Source organism: Colletes latitarsis, chromosome 2, assembly GCF_051014445.1.
Source record: "Colletes latitarsis isolate SP2378_abdomen chromosome 2, iyColLati1, whole genome shotgun sequence".
Lineage (NCBI taxonomy): Eukaryota > Metazoa > Arthropoda > Insecta > Hymenoptera > Colletidae > Colletes > Colletes latitarsis.
The window spans coordinates 15,392,876-15,416,297 of NC_135135.1; the positions used below are offsets into that span (position 1 = coordinate 15,392,876).

Here is a 23,422-nt window from a genome sequence, read left to right on the forward strand (position 1 = left end):
TTACAAAGGGTTAATATTATTATTATCGCGTAGGAAAGTTGTCGTTGGCGAGGGAAATTGAATCTCGCGCGGTACGGCTTGGCGGGTAAACGTATTCCCGAGGTCGAAGCAGGGGTCTTCTCGTTCCTGGTCGATTCCAGACAGCATCCTGGAAGCGACGATTCGACACGGCAGTAGGGGTAGCGCGTTGCGCTCCGCGCTCGCCAGGATGTGCAGGCGCATGCACAATTTATAATGCAATTAGAGCCTCGGATGGTAGCGCTCGGATTTATGGCAGCTGGAGAATCTACCGTCCGGAGAGGGGAACCGGCGAAGGAAGCGCGGAGAAGAAGGAGAGCTGCTGAGGCCGACGCGAGGGCTATATTCTCGCGGAATGAGTTATACGCCTCCCGCGGTTCCGATACATTATTTATCGCTTGGCTTTTCATTATTTCTGCGTCGTGCGCGCCCGCTGATTCAGCCACGAAACGCGGTTTCCGGCGGCACGCTCGACGATGGATTTTCAAACCGCGATTGTAATTGGCCTTATCGGCGACGCTGCATCGGAAGTCGTCCGCTCGTTGCGAACGAACGACAACTCTTTCACGAAACGACTTAAAGTGGAATGGATTTATCGCTAATGATAACGAGGCCAATACTCGACGACTGAGATCTGAAAAACGCAGAGCCTTTTCTACCCGAATTAATGTGTTTTTTAATTACTGGTGATGTCCAGTGAAACCGGAAGAACGGATTTAAATCGGAAATTCAGTGAAAATTGGGCTTGACGCGATGGACGAATAATTAAACGATGCATCTATCATTCTATGGGAGACAAAGTTCATTTTGTGGTTAAAAACTGTAAATGTTTAGCAATAAAAATCATTCTTTAATGTGGCTAAACTATGCAAAGCACAGGCTTTGAAACTTGAAAGAATACCTGTAGAATACAAGTACAGTTACTGTGTAAACACGCTCGCGAAGCTATAAATACTCTATAACGTATATAATATGTTATATCACAATTATATATGGTTGCGAATAAATTTAATTCGCAGAAATGAAATTCACTGGGCGCGTAGTATCGTTAAAAAGAGTTGGCAGGATAAACGCGAGCTCAGAGTCGGAGTCGTCCATATTCTCACCCAACGCCAAATCAATTCATCACTCCTGAAGGATTTATTCGCAAAGTCCTGCATCGCGTAATCGTCCATCCATGCCAAAAACAGCGTTTCTAACAACGAGCTTGTTCTTTCACCAGCGAAGCACTCTAACGGTACCGAACCTATAAAACACTTTTGCTCGAAACGAGCGTTGCTACGCGAGAAGCAAGAACCTAGGACCGCTCCCACAATTGACAGAGCAATTCGGATTGAAATCGCCGCTAATGACACGCGAATCTATCTCAGTGGATCATCGCCAGCTCCTTATTAGGAGGGTGCAACGAAGCGCTGTTCGCGGACGCAGAAGAAAAGAGAACCGAGGAATGGAATTACCTAGACGCGAGCAGAGTCCATGATGTCATCCGGCATGGAACGAACACGCGATAATAACCGACGATCATCCTGGAATAACTAATCCCGAGACAATCTACGAACTCCCCGGCACTTCGTTGACAGGGATAAAAGAACGTCCTTGGAGAGCATAATCGTGTCTTTTTGACATTTTCCTATCTTCGATTCGAAACGCGTCATTTCCTATCCTTGGCTACGCAAATCCTTGCATCTGACATTTCTATTACTCTATTCGACGCACGATCGACCTGCGAGGTCGCTAGATAATTATCATGCAATGAATTTTTACGATCGAAGTAGAGAAATATATATAGAAATAGTCGTAGAACGATATAGAATCGATACCGTGACTTATAATTTAATTATAAATTGTAAACCTCTTGTCGAAGCTAGTGTTATCAAATAGAAAATATACAATAACGAGGAAAAGTAAACACGCGACGCTAATCTCGTAATGATAGTAGTGGAATTTTTTTTTAGTTAATAAAAGAACTTCTATCGTGGACTTGAAAAAATGTATTATCGTTCCATTACGAGATTAACGTTGCGTGCTCGCGCTATTGCTAGTTCACTGTACACACGATGCAGTTATTTGAAAATTAAAAGTTTTAGATGGCCAATATCTAACACAATTTTTTACATTCTGGTTACCTTTTGAAAAGCTTCCTGCTCGAAGACACTCGGGTGAGGCACAATAACGCCGAGAAGGAAATGATCCTAAAAGTTCAAGCCCTGATTTATCACGGCGGATCAGATAAACCGGCGAACAACCAAATTGCTTCGGGTCCGGGGAATTACTCGAATGTTTCGCGAAAGGTCGATAAACCAATCAGGCAGAAACACGGCCGAAAGACCGTACGAATCTAGATGACCCGAACGCAAAAGAGGAGAGGTTTCGTGCACTCGGTTGCTCGCGGTTTTGAATGAATCCGATTCCCGGGGCCTCGCAGAGCATCCCCGTGCAGTCCTAGGCTGCCTACTCAATGGGCAGATCGTTAGATAGGATCGGTGCCCGGGACCAGCTCTATAAATCCTCCGCGGGCACAATTATGTGGGGGATATAAGGATTATTGTTACGGTCCGAGCCGCTTCGGTGCCGGCTTTCGTATGGCCGCGAACGGCCGCGGGGATTACCCTCATAAATATATTCAGAGCCCATTATGCGAACCCGGGGACGTTGATAACGTAATAATGAGGGCGTGGGCTAATGAGACGCGCGCTGAAAACTCATCCCGTAATCGTGATTGACGTCGAGATCTTCTCCTGCTAGCTTCTTTTACCCTGCATGCCTACCGGCTCGATGCTTATACGGGGCTCGAACACGATCCACGAACCTTCGGAACCTCCACTGTTTCCGGTTTGATTGGTCGTTTCTCAATGCACGGAGGATTCTCTAATTAAGACGTTAATTTGGTTGTGTTTCGAGCCGATATTGCCACCGCACCGCCGCGGTAATGGGGAAGATTGTACGTCCACACAGAACCGGTTGCAACGCTTTAAAAAAATCGATTCAGGTTTGTTTATCGCCTGCTGGCAATGTTTTGCACGATAAGTTTCTCCGTCTCTCGATACGCGGCTTTTTTCGTCTTCTGGTTATGGAAATCGTAAAACGATTTTATAATGAAAAAAAAATATAACCAATAATAAACGACGAGCGAATAAATGTATGGGCGCTCGAGAATGAACGAAACTCTTTCGCGGAAGTTGGCGATTCAATTTGTTCTTAACGATAGTGACTATTATTATTGTATCTAACGTCTAAATGTTAACTAATTTTTGTGACCTCGACGAGAAGTCTTGCGAAAAGAAAATATTATAAATATGTTAACGTCCACTAGTTTGTCCCAGTGGCGGAGCAAGTTGTTTCCGAATCCCCGAGTCTCAGCGTCGGTCAATATCCATTTACTCTGTTCGCGAATCAATCCATCCAACTGTTCCTTTCGCGTCCCGGTTTGCGACCGAAGATCTGTTCATCCTCCCTCCACCCTGTCTCGATTCGTTTGTGCAAGGACGCTAACAGAAGACGAGAGCTCGTTGACGTGAAAAAGGCAGTCAGGATGGGGACATCCGTTTCACTCGAGAGAACCGGCGCACTATAACGTCCTGTTTATGTGCATCCTTGCCTCTAATTACCTTGGATGAAGACATCACCAGAGTCTCGCTGATTCTCTCGAGAATCCCAGTCCGACTACCCGGGGAACGAATCGTTTCGTGGTTTTATATTTCGCCGATTATTTATTATCGTTACGAGCGGCAGTCATCACTCTTCTGCTTATAGCATAGGCGGGCTCGTTACTTCTAATGGCCCGTGTGTGCACCTCCTTCCAACGTAGATTAGGATATTATGGAGAGTCTCTGTGAAATCCTATGGGATCTAAATGCTACTATGATTCTCTCACGCTAATTGGGTTCGAACGTTGCAATATTTTAGGCGTTCGATCAATGGTACCAAGCTTCGAAAGAAATCAACGTTAAATTAAAAATACAAACCATAGTGGTCGCTGCTTGACTTTTGTAAATTAAAAACAGGCAAACCTTTATCTATTATTCATTACTCGAAGCATATATTTAAATAAGAACTTTGACCATCTTCGATTTTAAGAAATCGAAGTTTTAAGCTCCACGAATTTACCTCTCGATAAGTTTTTACAAAATCACGCGAACGTTTCGAAAAGAAAGACACTTGGTTTCGGATAAAATTAATTATCGAGACAGGAGATTGTTGATGCGAAAAATAGTAGGACGATAATGCTGGTTCTGTGACTCACCATTGTGAAGTCTGCTTTTGGAGGTGCGTAGGTGCTCGATAATGGAGGTGAGGGGTCTGCGGCCACTACCGCTGCCACCCCCACAGCTCCAAGGGGAGTCACGCTCCGAGCCGTCCGCCAGGTTGTCACAGTCCTAGAAAGTAAAACGAAAAAAACAGAAATTAGATGGAGACACGAGGTAAGCAAGGATGACGGAGAGACTACGGTTCCTACCATTTCCCACGCTTCGCCGCGATACTGTGAATTGCGGTGTCCTCGTACTCGTCGAGCACGGCGATTCAGGTAAACGCAATGGGATTCTCATTGGCTATAGTAATGAGGGTAAAATGGGGCAACGTCGTAGAGGGGAAGGATAAGTGTTTTCAAAACAAATCGAGTCCAAACGCTACGATGTTTACCTGGTACTTCGAAACAGCTAAGCTCAACCTTCGCCAAATTGTACGTCGACGATGTAAACGTAATAGAATTCTTTCGAAAGTAGTTGAGTATTTAAACTTGAGATATAAGTAAATTTTAAAGCAAATCAGACTGTAAGAAAGTATAGAAGCCTTTTCACAAATTAACCCTTTAATTCCTTGATTTAAAGTTTATATATTGACAACACAAAGTTAATCGACGAAAGAAATGAACAAATTTTAAAGCACAGTACTACCACAGCCTAATTGTATATAATTGGCCAACTCTGACAACAGTTTGTTCATTTTGCCGCCTCGTCTAAACCGCTAAGCCCCTTTCGACCAAAGCGAACGCAAACAATGCCTATTACCGTAGACCAGCAATTTTTACAAGCACAGAGATCCAGGAACTACAATGGCGGAATCATATTTATGACGGGTAAAAAAGGAATCCCATAAAACAGCCAACAGGTTACGCCTCCTAAGGTCAGGTTAATCTTAAATCTCCCCAAACCGTTTACGCCGTCGGATCACCATAAAAATGCAGTTATAAAAGCCACGGAGCACCCCGGAGGTCAGTGCGTTGTTAACCCGCGGGTAGAAACAAATTTAATCAAAGCTCGAATCGTTAATCCCGGTAAATCACATGTCTCTTCGCCCTTTGTCCCTACCTCCCCGTGGCGCGGCTCCGACGGAAACAAACGTCAATGTTCCACGTTCGTGGTACACGGAGGGTGGGGGGGAGGAGGAGGAATTTTATTCAGCTTTCCTACGCACAACGAAGAGGCAAGTACTCTTGTTGTCGAACACGCTCGTTGGAGCACGCTCGATCCACTCCGGACTTATGGTTAGGTCGGCTTACAACCGGATCGGATCGATTCCCCATGACACGTATGGCGGTGTCGCCCGTGCATTATAGAGCCGCGTCTCGATCGCTTGGAGCGGACTGCGGGACCGCTGGACAGGGCCCAAGTTTAGAATTCCCGCGGATCGTAATACCCGGCGACGACGAAGCCCGGCGGAACCGTTACCGAGAAGTCGTTAAGCCCCGTCGTTAAGTCGATTATCCGCAGCCCTTGACGACGAGGATCCCGCATCGAGTTTCCTCGCTCCGTGGGCCCGGGCTGCGTTTATCGGCTGGCAACGTGTCATGCCCGTGAGCGTTATCCAGGATCCCGCCAACGGTCCCCGATAGATCCAGTTTTATCGATCGTATTACGATAAGGCGCGTTTTCGTCGCCGCGAACCGACCACTTTTCACCGTCTCCATCCGCGGCGTTAATCCCCGCGCGCGCCAACGACCAGACCATCAGGAATTTCTTTACGCTCGCTAAGGACTCATTTACCCTGACCGCCCCTATGACACAACTAATTTTCGAAAAATTAAGAAACGAAAACCAATCAATTCAATCACAAAATTTTTTTAACGAAATTCAAATCTTTCGTTGTAATACATCCCCTGGCAGAAAGTTTCCGATCATACACATTAATGCAAATTTTACGATAAACTGCCGTGTTTTATGATTATAAAATGTTATTATGTATAATTAAGACCGATGGGAAATAGAAGGGAGTTTTAACCCCATGATTGTTAATAAAATAATAAATGCACTACATTGTCGTAGTAATACCCCAAAAAGTTCGAAAACATTTTTCACTTACTGTTTACATTTATAACGCTAATGAAATACATATGTTAAGACACGTCTGATATAATATGACACATATAACAAGGGAAGGGTCCTGAGGCCCATGAAATTCGAAAATAATTCAGCGATATATTCATCGTAAACACGTATGTACCAAGAGCGACACGCTGAAGCATTCGAACGGAACATATAGTAGGGGTTGATCCGAGGTGCTTCGTTATTGTTTTTTAATTTCGCGATATGGACACGCATAGTTGTAAATAATTGCTGGTAAAGCGACCAGTTTCCACCATCGCGTTTTGCGGCGTTAATCCGTGCGCGTACGTATGAATTTATGGGGGCCCGAGGAATTTGTCGATCGGTAACGTACGACGTACGGGAAAAAGTACACGATATCGGCTGTGAGGCCCCGCACGATGATTCATGGCCGGTGTTCGTCGCGCGGGGCTCGTTTAATGCGTCATTAGTCGTCGAATGCAAGAGTCGTCCTTTTTAATCGGCGTCGGAACATAAAGGGACTCGGAGGCTGTCGAAGGTCTTTATTTCTTTGCGTGGCTAGACACTGGCCGTGGTCTCTCGGAATTGCGAACGAAAAACGGTAGAACGTCGATTATCCGGCCTAATAGGAAGACAAATTCGTTCCGATAATAATTTTTCGACCCACTGGCCTGAAAAAAGTAGCGACAACGTAACGAAGTAACAGGAAATAGAATACGTTTGAAAGATGTACATTCACTTATTATGCTTCTCCATATTTAACCATGGCCAAAGCGTGGCGATATTAAGGTATCTCAAAAAATATTACGCGCTTGAAAAGCTTGATTTATTAGGTGATAACTACAACAAAATCTACTTTGGAGCCTAATGGTCTATGGTGTTCTGGCATCGTTCTAAAAGTAATTGCATTCCCCTGCAATACCATGCTGGTTCTTTGAATTCGAAGAACTCGGTACACCCACGTTTCATGTCGTCACTATTGAATCACTTCCTGCTCAAACAGCGCGTCGTTCCCCGGGAAAGACGATAGTCAAAGGTAGCAAAGTCTGAACTACGCGCCAAGTGAATTACAATTTCAATCGCGGGGTTATAATTCTCTTACCGGCGATGATGCAGCGCGAAATAATAATTAACGTTCGTCATAAATATCGAAATAAATTTATTCTCTCGCCCAGCGTAACTCAAACCTATCCAAAACTTTAGAAAAATAAATAGAAGAATTTGTTTGATAGGTTTAAAGGTATGTTTCTTGCGAGAGGAACGTTTTGAAAATTTGTCGCGATTGCGATCCTTCCAGGTTGCAGCGTAAAAAAGGGAAATACCACACGGACAGGTTACGCGTTCTAAATCTCGGGGGGTATCGTAAAACGCAAGAACAAGACTTCTCGCGGGATAAATAGTGAAATATATACCCTGTCATAAATTCGCAGGAGGCGCTAGGATAAAAAGGAACCCTGAAGTCGGCGCGTACGACCTGACGCAGCCTACCACCTGTCTCTTACGGTGCCACTCGAGCTGTAATTGCCGAAGAGAGACCGTCGTATTCGTGGTCGTCGGCGACGAGGGTCGAGCCTCTTCGAGGAAACTAAGCGCCGCTGCAGCAGCCCGTTCGAGTGGCGTAGAGTGTCATCAGCGGTTTGCAACGGCGACGACAACGGTCGACAGTTTTCGCGAGAACCTAAAGGCCGTCGACAGTCCCGACGGACGTGCCATGTTTGCCATTACAAACCGGCACACTCGAGAGAGGAAAAGGTTTGTCGAGGTTGTTCCTCGTCTTCTCGAGACATCCTGCCGTTAATAGCGAAGAGGAACCACCGGTGCCTGTCCCTCCGCTCGAGGTATGTCGAGCGTAGCCACTCGTGAAAATGATAAAGACACACACGACGTACTCGGAACTACTTTCCAGGAACAATAAAGTTTGAAGAGGCTTCGCGTTTTAGGATGCCTCATCTGCAAAACGCTCCGACCAGGGGGAAAATAGTGGAGCACGAACGACGATCTGAGAAATCAACGACCTTGTATTCATACCCAACGCGTTGGCCAAATTATTCATTTTTCAACTTTGCAAACGTCTAAAGTATAGGAACAGTTATATATATTGCGCGTCGTATGAAAGCTAAAATGGCGAGAACAAACACACCACCGATAAGAGAATTGTTTACACTCGATTGACGCGTGATTGACACTTTACATCGTTCGATAAAAAGAAATTGCTCAACTGATACTGCATCGTTTAAAGTGCAACGGTGCAAATACCTATCGCACTATCCGATAAATGTTTCTCCGTACTCGTTCCTCGACGTGACAGAAATTTCACAATGTTTATTTTTATTTGAGCAAAAGGCTTTTCTATATCAGACATATCCCTCGGGTTTATGAGTGACTCCACAGGATTAGTATACAACTCATTTTCTCTGTCGCGTATGGTTGTTCACTTGCTCCGAAACCAAAAACGAGATTTCCCTTTGAACATTTCTACACAGCGATAGGAAGTACACGCAGTTGTGAGACGAGGCTTTTGTCCATTCGCTGCACCATTGCGAGGAAAATCTCGTGGGTACGCTTTAACTATCTATCTGTAGCTGCGTGTTCATAATTCTTTGTACCGCGGAGAGATGCGCGCAAGAACTTTTTCGTTCCAGCAGAACACGCTGGATCTACGTGTGGTTCGCAGATGTTACCAGCGGGAGTTCTTCAGGTACGTATTTGAAGAACGAGCGCTCATTTGAGGCCAGGCTGGCTCCCACTGCGACGAAAATTCAAATGTTAAGATGTGTTTCTCACTGAAAAGATCAAAGACTGCTTCCTAGCTCACTTGATGCTTTAATTAATTGCGTACCTTTTGTCCCATTAATGAACATCTTGTCCATTCCCGACGAAGGATGTTCGCTTCTTGCGGTGAATCTCGCGTTCGTACGCGTAAATTTTCGCGACAAAGCCGATTTATAGATAACTCTCGAAAGAGTTTAGTATAGATTCTAGAGGTCAAAAGAAGACGAAAATCAAAAATACTAATTTGTTGATAGAGATTTCGTTATAAAGTTATTAACGTTTAAAGTTCCGCCTGATCTGAATTTTTTTCTAGAAAGTGGGTAGGATTTCGGGGGTAGGTCTGTTCACCAAAAATGACTGTAATTGACCCCCGCAACTGAAAATAATTTTTTTAGAACGATTTGAAAAATTTTTTTTTCGTCGAAAAATTTAGGCACCTACCCCCTGTCGATTTTTCTTAAAAATTACTTTTTCATTTTTAGTAATTTCGTTTGACACCCTACAGAAAAGTTGTCTGATACCTTTTTGTAGGTATCCATGAGCTCTACTTCAGAAAAAAGTTTCATTGAAATATATTCATAATTGTAGAAGTTATGGCTGTTTGAAAATTGGACCATTTTTATGGGGTTTTTCTCATTTTGCGGGGTCACGGATCAACTTTTTGAATATTTTTGCGATTTGTACATATTCTCCGCCAAAATACGCGTAGTTTGCTTTTTTAAACATTAAAATCGTCCAATCCGTTCAGAAGTTATGACGTTTTAAAGATTCGCATGAAAATTCGGGCAGACATTTCTGGCCAGAAATTAGATTTTCGGTAAAGAATTTTTTTCTCGAAAATGCGTAGGATTTGGGGGGTATGTGTAATGACCAAAAATGATTGTAATCGACTCGTGCAACCGAAAATAATTTTTTTCAGAACGATTTGAAAAATTTTCTTTTTACCAAAAAATATCAGCACCTATCCGAATTTTTTTCTCAAAAATGGGTAGGATTTCAGGGATATGTCTATTTACCAAAAATGCTTATAATTGACCCCTGCAATCAAAATTAATTTTTCCAGACCAATTTGAAATTTTTAATTTAATTTGTTAATAACTTTTTGATGAAGCCTCAGTCAAGAAATTGATATTCTTGATTTTCGCCTTATTTTGGCCTCTAGAATCTCCCATTAAATTTTTCCCCAGGGTTGGCTAAACACCCTGTATATTTAGTTAAATAACTGTTCTTGTTATCAGAACCGTGTGTACTCAAAGTTTTATAATTGCTTTTAATATTTATCGACATCATCGGGACATAAAGCGCATACGAAACCGAATACACAGGTTGGGAAAAGATTAATAATATCTGTAGCGCAATATCGGGGCACCTGCAATTCGCCTAGTTAGTCGTTTACTTCGGATTTTAGTGCTGTACGTAAATTAGATATGAATGATGTTAATGAACCGGATGGAATTTCATAGAATTGTCGTAAAAGCTCGCTGCAGTAGTAATGCGTATAATTGAATCGCAAGGACTATAAGTTATTATAGGTATTATGGAACACAATTATCTCTTCGAATGGCATAGGTGACGCGTAAAATCTAATTAATTTTGAAAGAGGTGGGCACATGATTAAACTATAATCCTAAGTAAAAACGATAGATCAGCTACTCGAGGGTTATTAAAATTACTTCTCTCTCATTATCTCTTTCAATATCGATCCTCGAAAGTCTACGTTGCACTCTTTCTAACAACAAACTTTAAATCAAGATTCAGGAAAGGAGTACAGCTTTATTTTAAGTCTTTATTGCACCTGATAAAATCGAGGAAAAATGGAAACTTCCGCGTCGACTAAAGTTTGAGGTTTTAAAGTCCGTGGACGATCGAACGCGGCCAGCTCCTAAACGGGATCCTAGTCTGAAATCGACTCGCGAGAAAGTAATTCGCTTCTGTATTTAGTAGGCGATCCACAAACGATAGCATCTCGTGCACGCTCGCTTTCATCTAGCCACGTACGCGGACGGTCGAGCGAGGAACCATGCTTCCATACGAAGCACGCATGGAAGAACAATTACCCGGCCGTTTGTTGGGGAGCGCTGCCAGTAAATCGACGCCACGAATCGCTGCCGTGTTAGCGAGTTCCGAGCGATTAGCTCGCTCGCGCTGCTCCGCGGAGGCAGCGTGTAACCGATGAAACCTTTCCGCGAAAGCGTACCGCCGTTACACGGATATATCAGTATCGAGGACCCCCCGCGCAAGTCGACGAGCCAGAGGTATGTCGACACGGCATTGTGAAGCTGATCCCCAGGAATCGGCATGTAATTAGCTTGGCCCCCGATAGTCTACCAGCTGCCCGACGAGTTGCGCACGCTAATGTGCCTCTAATGTCGTCGGTCCTCCACCAGACCCCTTCCATTACCCTTTTTACGCCAGGCGACTGGCTGTCTATGCCTCGGCTTTTACAACTGGAACGCGTATACACTGGAAATCGAAGCTACAGGGTTTTAACTACCAAGGGTTGTCGCGATATTCCCGAAACCGGTACCCCAAAATACCTATTAAATTCAATCTTCCTCAAAACGTAGTCTTTAGATATTTTGTTAAAATTCAGAAGCTATGCACCGAAGGTAAATATTAAAAAATTCTTCTTGTGTTTCCAAATGGAACGCGTGTACAGTGGAAACTGAAGCTACAGGAATTTAACTAGCAAGGGTTGTCGCGATATTCCCGAAACCGGTACCCCAAAATACTTATTGAAGTATTTGCACATTTTGTTAAAATTCAGGAGCTATGCGAAAAGGTAAATATTAAAAACTTCTTGTGTTTCCAGATGCACATATATGGACAATAGTGTTCACGCAATCTCCCTGACCGCGTGATCTCTTTAGATCGTTCGCGTGCTTTATTACTCGTTTCGCCTCGTCGTAGATCCAAGGCTGAAGTTACGAGCATCGTTCGTAGATTTTTGCAGGTAACGTTTGCCACATTCGCCGGCGTTTCACCTCTACGTTTTACCGTTGCCTTGGAATTCTTTACCCTCGAGAAGAAAGCGCGCGTTTCGTAAAGAATCCAAGATATTAGCCTTGCTCGACGATTTTTACGGGTAATTTTCATTCGCTGATCGGTGGAATTTTACTGACTCTATCGGTAGTTCTAAAAATTGATATTAACTGTTACGAACGATAGGGAAAGTTTCTTGAGATCCTAGTCGACGGGTGAAAAAGAATCCGATCGTTATTTCGTTGCCCCGTAGCTCTGTTCTAAGCTCGTTAAGACCATCGCCTGTCTCGAACACCCAACGGAACGCATCATTTTTCATCGGAGGATTAGACCCGCGACTCTGGAAGACGATCTTACGACATAGCTGCTAAAAGAGCTCACGTCGTCGTCCGAGAGATTATCCCGCCTAGTTGACCGCGTCGCGGGTCTCTATAATGCTGTCAGAAGAAGTTAACAACCGGATGACCCGCAGAGACGATGACGAACGCGATGAGCAAAATAATCGTCCGCATCGATAAACCGAGTAATCCAGAAGGGCGGGGAGGACGCGGGGAGGACCTCTGGCAAGGTTAGCTCTCATCAAGGACGCATTAGGGAAGGACTCGATAGACGTCCCGCAGGGAAAGGGCGAGAATGTGCTGCTACCGACAAGGAAGAATAACATCGATCAAGTCCGGGTTCGGTCTAATACTAGTCACGGGAGTCCCGTCGCGGCATGAGTAATTGGCAAAAAATCGATGGTAATTCGTTTCGTATCAGTTTCATGAAAGTTCTGACACGACGTGGAGGAGAAGGAACGATTGTATCGTCGATGAAATAGCATCTTTCTAACAACAATATCGCGTGCCACGGTTACGCGATACGCGAAAGGTGCCGCGGCGCGTTTCCAGCCGGTCGCTAATGAATTAATGCCCGTTGTAACGCGGAAAAGATTTCGTGTCCGCGCGCATGTCAGTATTTCAATAATTTTAATACGTCCCTGTAAATCATCGGCTACGAGGCGGGGTTCTCGAACGATGTATCAAATTTTGACACGCTTTCACCGTTGCTTTCTACAATGTTACTGCGACTCGTTCCGGCCGTAACGAGAAACGCGGGCCCCGTTAAATGATCGACAATCGACGATTATCGCGCGGCGCAATCTTCAGGAAGCGCACCTGCCGAATGAAGGTCGCGGCCGACGCTTCGAGTTAATTCAATTCCGGCCCTTTCTCTCCAAACAGACCCGCGCCACGCTGTGCCCCGTTTCTCTCCGCTCGCGTACGCACCTGGGACCTCTTTCGAACAATTAACATTTGCATCGCGATCGTGAAAAAAGAGCCTTTGCAAAATCATTGCGTTGCTTCAAGTTTGGGCCTTGTTCGTAGAAGTATGTATCGATTTGTCCCGTTCCATTTTCGTTGGCAAGCTGAGAAATCACAGAGCCGGAATTAATGTACCAGAGCCTAGCTCCGCGGCAAACAGGATAATACTTCCAGCGGCGTAACAGAGATTCTCATTTTCGCGCAAGATAATGCCGGAAAGTAATTTTCTACACAATATGAAATACGATCCTTTCAGGAAGCGACGCGACGTTCTTCGAGAATGAGTCAGTGATGCGGTGGTGCAGAATAGCGATTATCGCCAGAAATTCCAGGTTTCTTTGCGGCCTCCGTCGTTTCCTTGTGGTGGCATGCAAAGAGAGCCGCGGTTTTCATGGTTCGCCAGGCTCGTACCGAGTGCCCGGTGGTGCCAAACGCAAAAAGCACGGCCGTTACGTAAACACCATAAAGAAAGACGCAGCGTTAATAAGAAAGCATCCTTGTTGCGCTCGTACGACGGAATGAATTCGCGATGCGATTGCGTCAAAGTGCCAGTAGTTCGGCTTTGAATAGACTCTAATTGCCTCTATTCTCGACGGATGACCTCTCTTTTATCCTTTGCACCCGCCATTTTGCAATTTGACTCCGGGATGTTTCGCACGAAACTCACGGTAGCTGGTAACAGACAATCAACCGGAGTGATTGATCGGGTAATTAGTCCGTGAAATGGTCGTTCGCGATGACGAGAATCGGATGAAGGGAAATATGCCTACGAAGAGCAACGTCGAACGATACAAAAGAAATACGCATTGTATCGATCTTACCTCGTTTGGTTGTTAACGATTAAGAACAGGAGCATAGAAGCAACTCGATTTAACGGCTCCTTTTAATGTACGTCGTTCCTGTGCTCGGATACATCATTTTGTCGCTTACGAACCTTGTTAATATCACGATTTTTGCCATACCGTTTCGAATAGGATTAGTACTTTTAAATCACAGTTAACGAATCGTACACGGTTCCGTTATTACCAGGCGACACGACGGCGTTTCTTATCCGATAATTTAATCGACCGCCAAGTTATCGTTCCATCTACTCGTATACCCCAAAGACGAGAAAAAGAAAGAGTAATTATCTGAAAGATTAAAACCTCAAACGCGAGCGGATGACGTCTAATCTCTTGTAAAATCGCTCGAATTGCTGCAGAAATTAACATGAATTATACCGTTGTCGTTGGTATTTATGCGACGGAAATTCGTATACAGCGTATCGCTGTCAATAATACCTAATCCGCTTTACGCGTTTATACGATCAAGGAAAAATAAAGATTGCGTACAAGCCGGTAATAAACAATGTTGGACGGGGGAAAACATTAACGATCACCTTTCGCGGCGTAACCGCGTGTACGCGTGCACACGCGTGACTAAACTGGAATTCCAGGAATCGGTTCTTGACATTCACGAGCGACGCATTTCTTGCGCCGCAATGCCAACCGATTATGTGCCAGAGCAATCGATCTCCATCATTATGCATCTCCATTCTCACCGGTTCGCGTAACCTTTCGCATTGATGAGGAAAATAACTTGTGACTAATCGTAAAAAGTGGCGCAACCTACCATTTAACGGGGTCAGAGTTGACCACCTTTTAACATCGATATGAATATAAATTACGTAAATGGGAAAAAAATCATCGTGAGAAAATGTGCAACGCGAACGTGCAACCGTGTACCGCATTTTCAACGTTTGCAACAAATAGATCGGCAGATCATATTTGAAAGCGTTCGATATTTAGTTGAATGCAAATCTCGATTTGCTTGAATTCATAATTCAAAAATACTTGACACGTATAACGAACATACTTTGATATTTGAATTAATAAAATTGATATTTGCATGTTTATTTAACGATCGCTATCGAAATCGCCAGCAGCAGAGAACGTCGATTAATATCGAATAAAGTTAATTATTATAATTAATTCTAGCTGTTCTGGGATTACCTAAGTCCAGTATGTCCGTTCGTTATTTACATTGTACAGGTGGATTATAATTTTCAACAGATCGTCGGCTGAAAAATATGGAGTCTTGCCCCAATCTTGTACCGGGGAAACGAGCAACTCGATTCGAGCATTAATCAGACATATTCTATTTGAATTCTTGCGGGGTCGGTGTTCGTAGGTACTCGAAGGCTAATTGAAACTCGAACACGCCGAAGATAATGGCACATGCAGACCGCGGCGGTGCATCCTCGTGCCGCGAGCGTTGATTATGAAATCACGAACTGGTAGGTGGTCCCAGACGATTAGCGCTCTTGGCAACGTTTAACCATCCGCGAATTTCCTTTTGTACCCCGATGCACGTGTCCCCTGCGTGCACGTGCGTACGCGCTACTCAGAATGCATCTCCATGTCCATTAACTAATTGAGTGGGGTTTGCAAATGCAGGTGATCCCTGCTCATACAAGACTTCGCTTAACCCCGTCGCTCGTAACGCATTAAATTTAGCACGTTCAACGCGTAGGATGATTAGAGAAATTGGGTCGTGCAATACTTCCTTCTCTACTATGTAACTCTTTGAATTATTTAAAATTTTAGTGTCGTGAATAAATCACTGTGAGTTTTCATGTTATCTATTATTGGAATTAAATTTCCTCCATCTTTAGTCTATAGTTTACTTTAATCTAACGTAGTATGAAATATCAAAATGGAGAGGACCAACACGTTAATAAATTTTTTAAATAAGCTTGTGGACATCGTTTGCTGTGTTGATAAGCGGAAAGAATCGTTTAACAAGGAATAATGTAAAAAGTAGAAATGTCATGTATTAGCAGGTAAAATTACATAAGTGGTAATATGTACGTACTTAATGGATTGATTACCCCGATCATCGCACGACACTTGATACGTACATGAATTCCAAGTTTTTCTGCAATTACCGAGTTTCTACTGCGTGTATAGCGATAGAGAAAATTTTTGTGTGCTTTAATGAACCTATGATATTTTGTGTACAGGATGGACCATGAAACTAAATTGAATCGACTCGTTAATAGTAAATTAATCTAAGCAAATCGAGTTCCATGTTCCATCTTGTATATTCCAGTGACGCTATATTTGTCATTTTCTTACGAACAGTTTCAGAAATGATATTATTGTTGTTGGAATATTTCTTACGTTACGGTATCTCGTTATTGCAATTTATAGGGTTTGCAGACTTTCGTCATTGACTGTACGTTGCTTAGATCCGTTTTTCAAGTTACACCGAATTAAAAAAAAATGATTGATGCACTAAGCGCGTATCCATCATTACAGCATAAAAATGATCAGCCACTCTATCATTTCGTCACTTCGGATAGAAGTAGTAGATGGCATACAGACACAGAATGCCTACAATCGGAACAAAATAAACCGATCACTCAAGACCACTGAGAAACTATCCCCGTCGTAACGTTAGCTAGTACATATAAAGTGATCTCGAATCGATAATTAATTAATATTACTAATTTAATTTGAATTTTAATATCTTCATAAATGGGAAACCCCATTAGTTCACCGCAAACATCTAAAGATACGCCAAATGGATCAATTATCCGACAGTAATTATTAGCCAAGTTGGTGATCCGGTAAATTAGATCTGCATTGCAAAAGCGAGACACACATTTATTTTGCATAATTATGAATTCCATAGTAATCGTATCGATGTGTCGTTTAACTTTTTCGACGAATTGTTACGCGAGGAGACGTCTTCGCCCACGATGAAGACAATGAAAATTATGCACACACACCTAGATTCTGTTGGAGGCAGTTCGACTACGATTATCGTAAAACATTTCTGTGAAGTATGAAGTCATCGGAAATTACTGATTCAAATGAGTTCTGCAAAGGTCCTTACATAAGTTATGAAACTTATCATCGAATCCAATCAACGTTGTACCTTAGGCATCTCATTATATTCTAATAATTAGTTTTTTACGCGCGTTTGTAATATTTTGACATCATCGAACAGTCGATCGACAAAATGATAATTTTTCTAACTTGCCTCGGTAATTGCACCGATTCGTTTTCATTTTTCTTTTCGTTAGATTCCAGAGTTTTAAATGTATAATAATTATTATGAATTTCGAAGGTAACCTTATTCGAGCGTTCGGAACGTTCAGAGAAAGCTTGTGTAAAATGGAGCACCGGCGCGTATGGTTGATTCAATTGTGTTGTTAGGGGTCGAGTATGTCTTAAGTGGCCGGGAGTGTACGGTTCATAAGTTCCATGGTATTCCAGACTACATTCTTAGCCGAGCCTTCGAATGCGTTCTTGTGTCAAGAGGTGAAGGTCCAACACGGCCTTGAAGAGCATCGTACGTTCCGCAACACGATCGACGCCATTTCCTCGTTGAACTTAGCGAGTCTCTTCCGCGAACGCCAAATCGGTTGGTTCACCGCGCGCAAACTTTCCCATGTACGGAGACTCGCGGCGCTCGAGGATGAAAATGACCCAAACGTTTCGATAATGAAAAGTCTCGAGGATTAAATCTCATAGCAAACAAACGTTGTATGATTTATTCGAAAGGTAACGATATATGACTTTTACTGGACGCGGTGCACACCTAACCGAGAGTGAATGCAGGGACGATTTAAATACACGCGTGATCCTGTATATCTGCTGACAGGAATCCTCGCGATGCATACCTGCTTGATGAATGTATTTGATCGACTGCTCATAATTGTTGATTTACGATCGACGCGAAGAAAGAGCGAACTACCAGTTGATCTACGATTAATAGACTGAGAACGAGACCGAGACTAAACTAGAATTGACAGTCCGTATGCTTGCAATAATGCATCTACGAAATGAAAAATTGCACATAAAATGAAACTCTTTGCTGGGGAAAAACAACGATATAGAAAGAAACGTGCCTTTCTATTTCCACTTAAAGGTCAAATTATTATCTTTTTTCGATTACGAAGATTTCATTAACGCCTGCGTCGTTAGGTACGAGTAGGTAGAATGGAACGTGTCTGATTTCTGTTTTCCAGTTCTCGAGTTAACGTCAAAATGTCAATGCGCACAGCTGAATGCTCGTGGAAAATGTCTGATAATTATCGTGATCACCGGCATACGTCTATCCGCGGTATGTTCTATCGCAATTGATGCCTAACGCAGCCACGCATACGTTTCGATCGGCAAGCTTCACGCACAATTTCCTTTGCTCTTACGAATGGAATAGTTGCAAAATATACCCTGGGTAGCTGCCAGCGGCTTGTGCTACTTTAGAGAACGTTTTGTTGATGGCACGACTTGCAACACTGTTGGAGAACGACCGACTCGGAATCAATTCGATTACGTTCAATGACTCTTGACAGGTTCGTGGAATATTCTACGATATCAACAGTTTGTTTTCGTACGATTGAAATTCAAGGGTCCAATAATGGGGATATTCTACCTCCTTCTCTGTTATTTTCTTTTCGTTTCGATGTTCGCTAACGACCGGCGTTGATACGAATGGGCTTGAAAATATTTTTGACCGTAGCAAAAGGATTGTTAATCCCTGGCCCCCCACATGGTAGCAAAGTACAGAATTGGCCCCCGAGTAAAAATGAGGTTCGCATGAATGCTACATTGTAACGAATGTCCAACGATATTTCGCTCGGCGTAGCAGAGAGTCGAAATGGCCGAAACGAGACGACCGAAAGTTACTTTCGGTTCATTAGCGGCGCTCGTGAATCATATCAGAACGCATGCTCGCGATTCGTGGCGAACAAATATCCTCCGTTCGGTGGGTTCGAAGGATAGGAATGCTCGGGCCCGTCGTATGTAGATTGCAACCGGGCCCACCGGAATCGATATACGTATGCGCACCGAACGCAGAGGGCACAGTAGAGATCGGATAATAGCTCTATGCTGCGCGGGAGCCGGGGGCAGGCCAGCCATCGACAAATGGCCGTGGCCATGTAATAAACAAGCCGCGCAATTAAGAGAGCAGGTTAATTAATGTGGACCAACTAGGAGGAAGGGTATCCTCTTTTTCTCTCTCGCTTTTCTCCTTCCCTTCTGTCCCTGCTCCTCTCTCCCCCTGCGTTTCCAGTAAGCATCCTCCACTGTTTCGCGACTCTCTGCCCCGCTCCTCTTCCCTTCCCGTCGACGTAACCACCGGCGTGCACGGTAGTTATCAAGAACCAAACCGACCTTTTTTTGCGACCCAGGGGGAGTCAGGACATCAAGAGATTTTCTTGCCTGCTGTCTGACGTGCACGCCGGAGGAACAACAAGGCCACGCGGTGACGAGGGCGGGCGCCGAATAAAGGGCGGAAAGACACACTGGCTGAAAATGGATTTGTTGTACGCGCTACGAGAGTCGTAAATCATTCTCTACGGGTTTCGTTTCGTACCGGGTGTTCGTCGACCCCGTGTCACCCGACGTGGATGAATGAAATCGCGGGAGAAACTGCCACCGTTCAATGGAAGTCTATGTCTGAGAAAAGTACGAGATCGAAATAATTACTTAGATCGTGAATGTAATCTCCAAAAGTTTAGGTTTAATTTAAGAGTTTAATAATTTGGAAAATGCTACGATATTAAAAACGTCTCCTTCTTCGAAGCGCTTATGGCATTAGAAAGATTATACCGAGGAGAACTACTCGTGAAATCACTCAAACACCTACCAATGGAATCGGATTGAAATCAGTGAGATCACTTTAATGCAATTTTTAGATGAAATCGAGAAATCGATTATACGGAGAAGCGTAAACAAATTTAATACACGGTTATTATATTTTGCTATCTATTTATTCCATAGAATAGCAAACTTTGATTTCGAATAATCTAATCAACGAATGCAACGAAGTCTTTCAGCACACGTTGCTAGTCTAGACACGAGACCGTGTAACGTTTTTTATTTCATTGTTGTGCAGTCGATCGGATTTGTCGCTGGTACGACATCAGTTAGGACGCATCCCGAGTGGTCGTTAGCTCTAGCGTTAATAATTCTTCGAGGATGGAGACCACGGGCAGAAAATGGAACAAAACTCTCGCCTCGTCGAGCGGTTTCCAGGGAAGACATTATTCCGATACAGAGAAGACACGAACCAATAACGGCTCCGAAATCAGCTGAAAGGGAGCCTGGACGGATGCGGCGCAGGTGCAGCTGTCTAATGAAGCAATCCCCGAGCAGGAAGGTCCGCGTACGAGGAATCCTCTGCCATTCCCCCCTGAAACGCGGCTGAACGTCGATGGAAGAAGCATTCGAGCAACCGGTTGACTTTCACGATTCCGAATGAAAAACGGTTCTGGATCGTACGGAAGAAAGTGGCGGACGTGGGTCGGAAAGCGCTGATGAACCAACGACGTGAATCGCTAATTAAGGTACGGGGTGGCAATTAGTAATTACGGTAGCCACGATCGACGCCGGCAAACTCCAATCAGAGTTCGCCTCTCTCGCTGCAGGCCACCTTCGGTCGATTCGAGCATCCTGTCGGGGCCACACGGTATCATAAGTCGAGTTTTTCATTGACGCCGGTAGCCGCGGGTCGAAACCGGTCCACGGAGGTCGAACCACGAAGACCAGCAACGACAGCGGCTACAGAAACGAGGGAACAAGAGGGAGGAATGGGGAGAGACCGCTCCTCCACCTTGTTGCACGGCAAACGACGACCTCGTGAGCCGGGCGAGGCTTTCCTGACCGCGTCCATAAAATGCTGAAATGCTCGGGGTAGAACGACACGCGATATTCCGTCCGCGCCGCGCCACGGGATATATTCTTTCGCGTACGGACGAGTATCACCTGAGAGGAAGCTCGTCGATCAGTCCACGACGTTCGATCGAGGGACCCGTGCACGACTCCGCGGCTCGCACGAGGGAGAACTGGTTCGTGGAAAGCGTGTGTTTTCGAACATCGCGTTTCGAGGAATGTTTCGCGATGCCCGATACGGACGCTCGCGTTCCCGAGCGCTGGAAATATTTGCCACGTTCGAACCTCGGACGTTGAACGAGGGAAATTTATAGAGAATTTGCAAAGTTTAAGGTTTCCAATGAAATTGAACAATGCATCTATACCAATTTGTAATTACCCCAAAGAAACAACGTCCAAGCTCAATTTTTTTTAAGACAGGTTCCAGGTGGTCGAAATTTAAAGCGAAATATACACGAGGTACATAAGTCAATAATAATAATCTTTCGAAAACAGACGACGATAGCGCGGTCTCGAGGGAGGGATAAGAATGAAGAAGTGGATTTAGGAAGAAATGGATCGCCGTGGACCTCTTCTCTCCGGAGCTCATGAAACGAGAAAGAAAGGACGAAAGAAAACAGTGAAATGGAGAGAGACCGCATCGAGTTACGAGAGCCGAACCTATTTTCGGTCGGCAAAATGCAAGCAGAACGATAGTCCCGTGATGCATCGCGGCATATGGCGTAAATCAAGCAGCTGCGACGACTGATTCCAGTGGTACCAACCCACGCTCGCATTATATCAGCCAGAGAGGCATATTTATTACCCTGGGCCGCTTAGATTGGAACAAATGCTGCGTTGCCGCAGACCCATCCGTACAAGCACACAGATAAGTCACTGAATTTTGTATTATTCGATCTAGATGCGCGTCTTTCTACCTCTAAATAATGCTTTTCCTATTACGTTCCTCCATAAATTAGAACGCGAAACAATCCATTTTCTCGTCGCCTACAGTGGGTGGCCAAATCATTGGTTACGGAGCGTTACATTATTATTTACACACGTTCAAAGTACAGTCTGATCAATTTATCGTACGTATTTAAAACAGAGAATCGATAAAACACTATTCACGAGGTGAATTCCATCGTTCGAAATTCGTGAAATATACGAACAATGAATATTGAATTTTTTAACTTTGCTAGGTTTTTATCTACCAGACTAGAATTTTTATCGAACGTTCGAACGACTATTTTTCTCGAAAACTGAAAGAACGCGAACGCTTTCGCGTTAATACGGTCACCGGAGGGAGCTTTCCATTCGAGCAAAACGGCAACCCTTTTACCGGGACGACATCAAAGAACGTCGCGCTCTTATATGCACTCATGCGAGTTCCATATACATGAAGTCATATTGATAATAATGCGTATGGACGGGCATATGCACACGTGCATACGATAACGCGATGCAGCCCCGGGGTACAAGGAAGTCAGGATTTGTGGTACCAAGAAGCCGTGATTGCCGTGGCCTTCCCTGCCACGTTCATTACATAGCGCGCCATTAATCTGGAACGGTCTGATGGCTCGCAGGCCAGTAAATATGTAGAACGATAACATCTGCGACTTAACATTCGTTCCACGGATCGCCAGAGTGCAGGTCCTCGACTTTTCATACCGGGGGCAACTCATCCTCACCGGTGATCAACCGGCCGAGAATCGCTCGTCGAAGAGGAAACGAAAGAAGACCGATCTGTGTCGTTCGATTTCTCCCATCTCGGTAGCTCGTTCTCCTTTACATATTTAAAATAGTCTAACTTTGTTTCCAGAAGCCATATCTATTCAAAAGACACTTTTTAAAATTTTAACTTGAAATTACTTCCCAACTTTAATCATTTTTAAACACAACTACCCACAATTATGGTGGATTTATTTGTACCAAAAAAAATTAAAACGATATGTCTAATCATTCCCTTATAGAAAACTACGATAAATTTTCAAAAATTCAATCGAACAAATGTTTTACAAATTTTGTTAGAAATTACGAACGAGTCATTTTTACCATTTCGTTAGTTCTAGCGTTAAGAGGCTTTTTGATCGAAATAGCTATGCACAAAATCGCGACAGAAATATCAGAAGAGGAAAATGTCTTGTTCGAAGAGAGCTAAAAACGAAACTATCCGTAAATAATTCTCTGAACTTTAACCGCGTTCGCCGTGAAAATAGAAAACATCGGGCATAGTGGGTGTCGTCGTGTGCGTGAAGGCATTCGGGCTTAGGTCGTTCGAGTAATTAGATATCCCTGGAAATACGTTAGGTTCTGAGTGGCCAGCCGAGATCCCTCTCCGTGAGTTTGTACGAGATCGCGAGAATCGTTTCGTACTGTTAGGGAATAAGCGATATTGGCTTACGAGATTGGGAAA

General features: G+C 44.0%; 1 protein-coding gene across 1 annotated transcript in view; it reads right to left on the reverse strand.

Moving 5' to 3' along the window:
• Positions 1-23,422, reverse strand: part of LOC143351785 (uncharacterized) — a 304,713-nt gene that overhangs the window by 256,019 nt on the left and 25,272 nt on the right. The window contains exon 2 of the mRNA XM_076783701.1: positions 4,262-4,394. The gene's annotated coding sequence lies outside the window, so the exon portion shown is untranslated. The remainder of the gene's footprint in view (positions 1-4,261; positions 4,395-23,422) is intronic.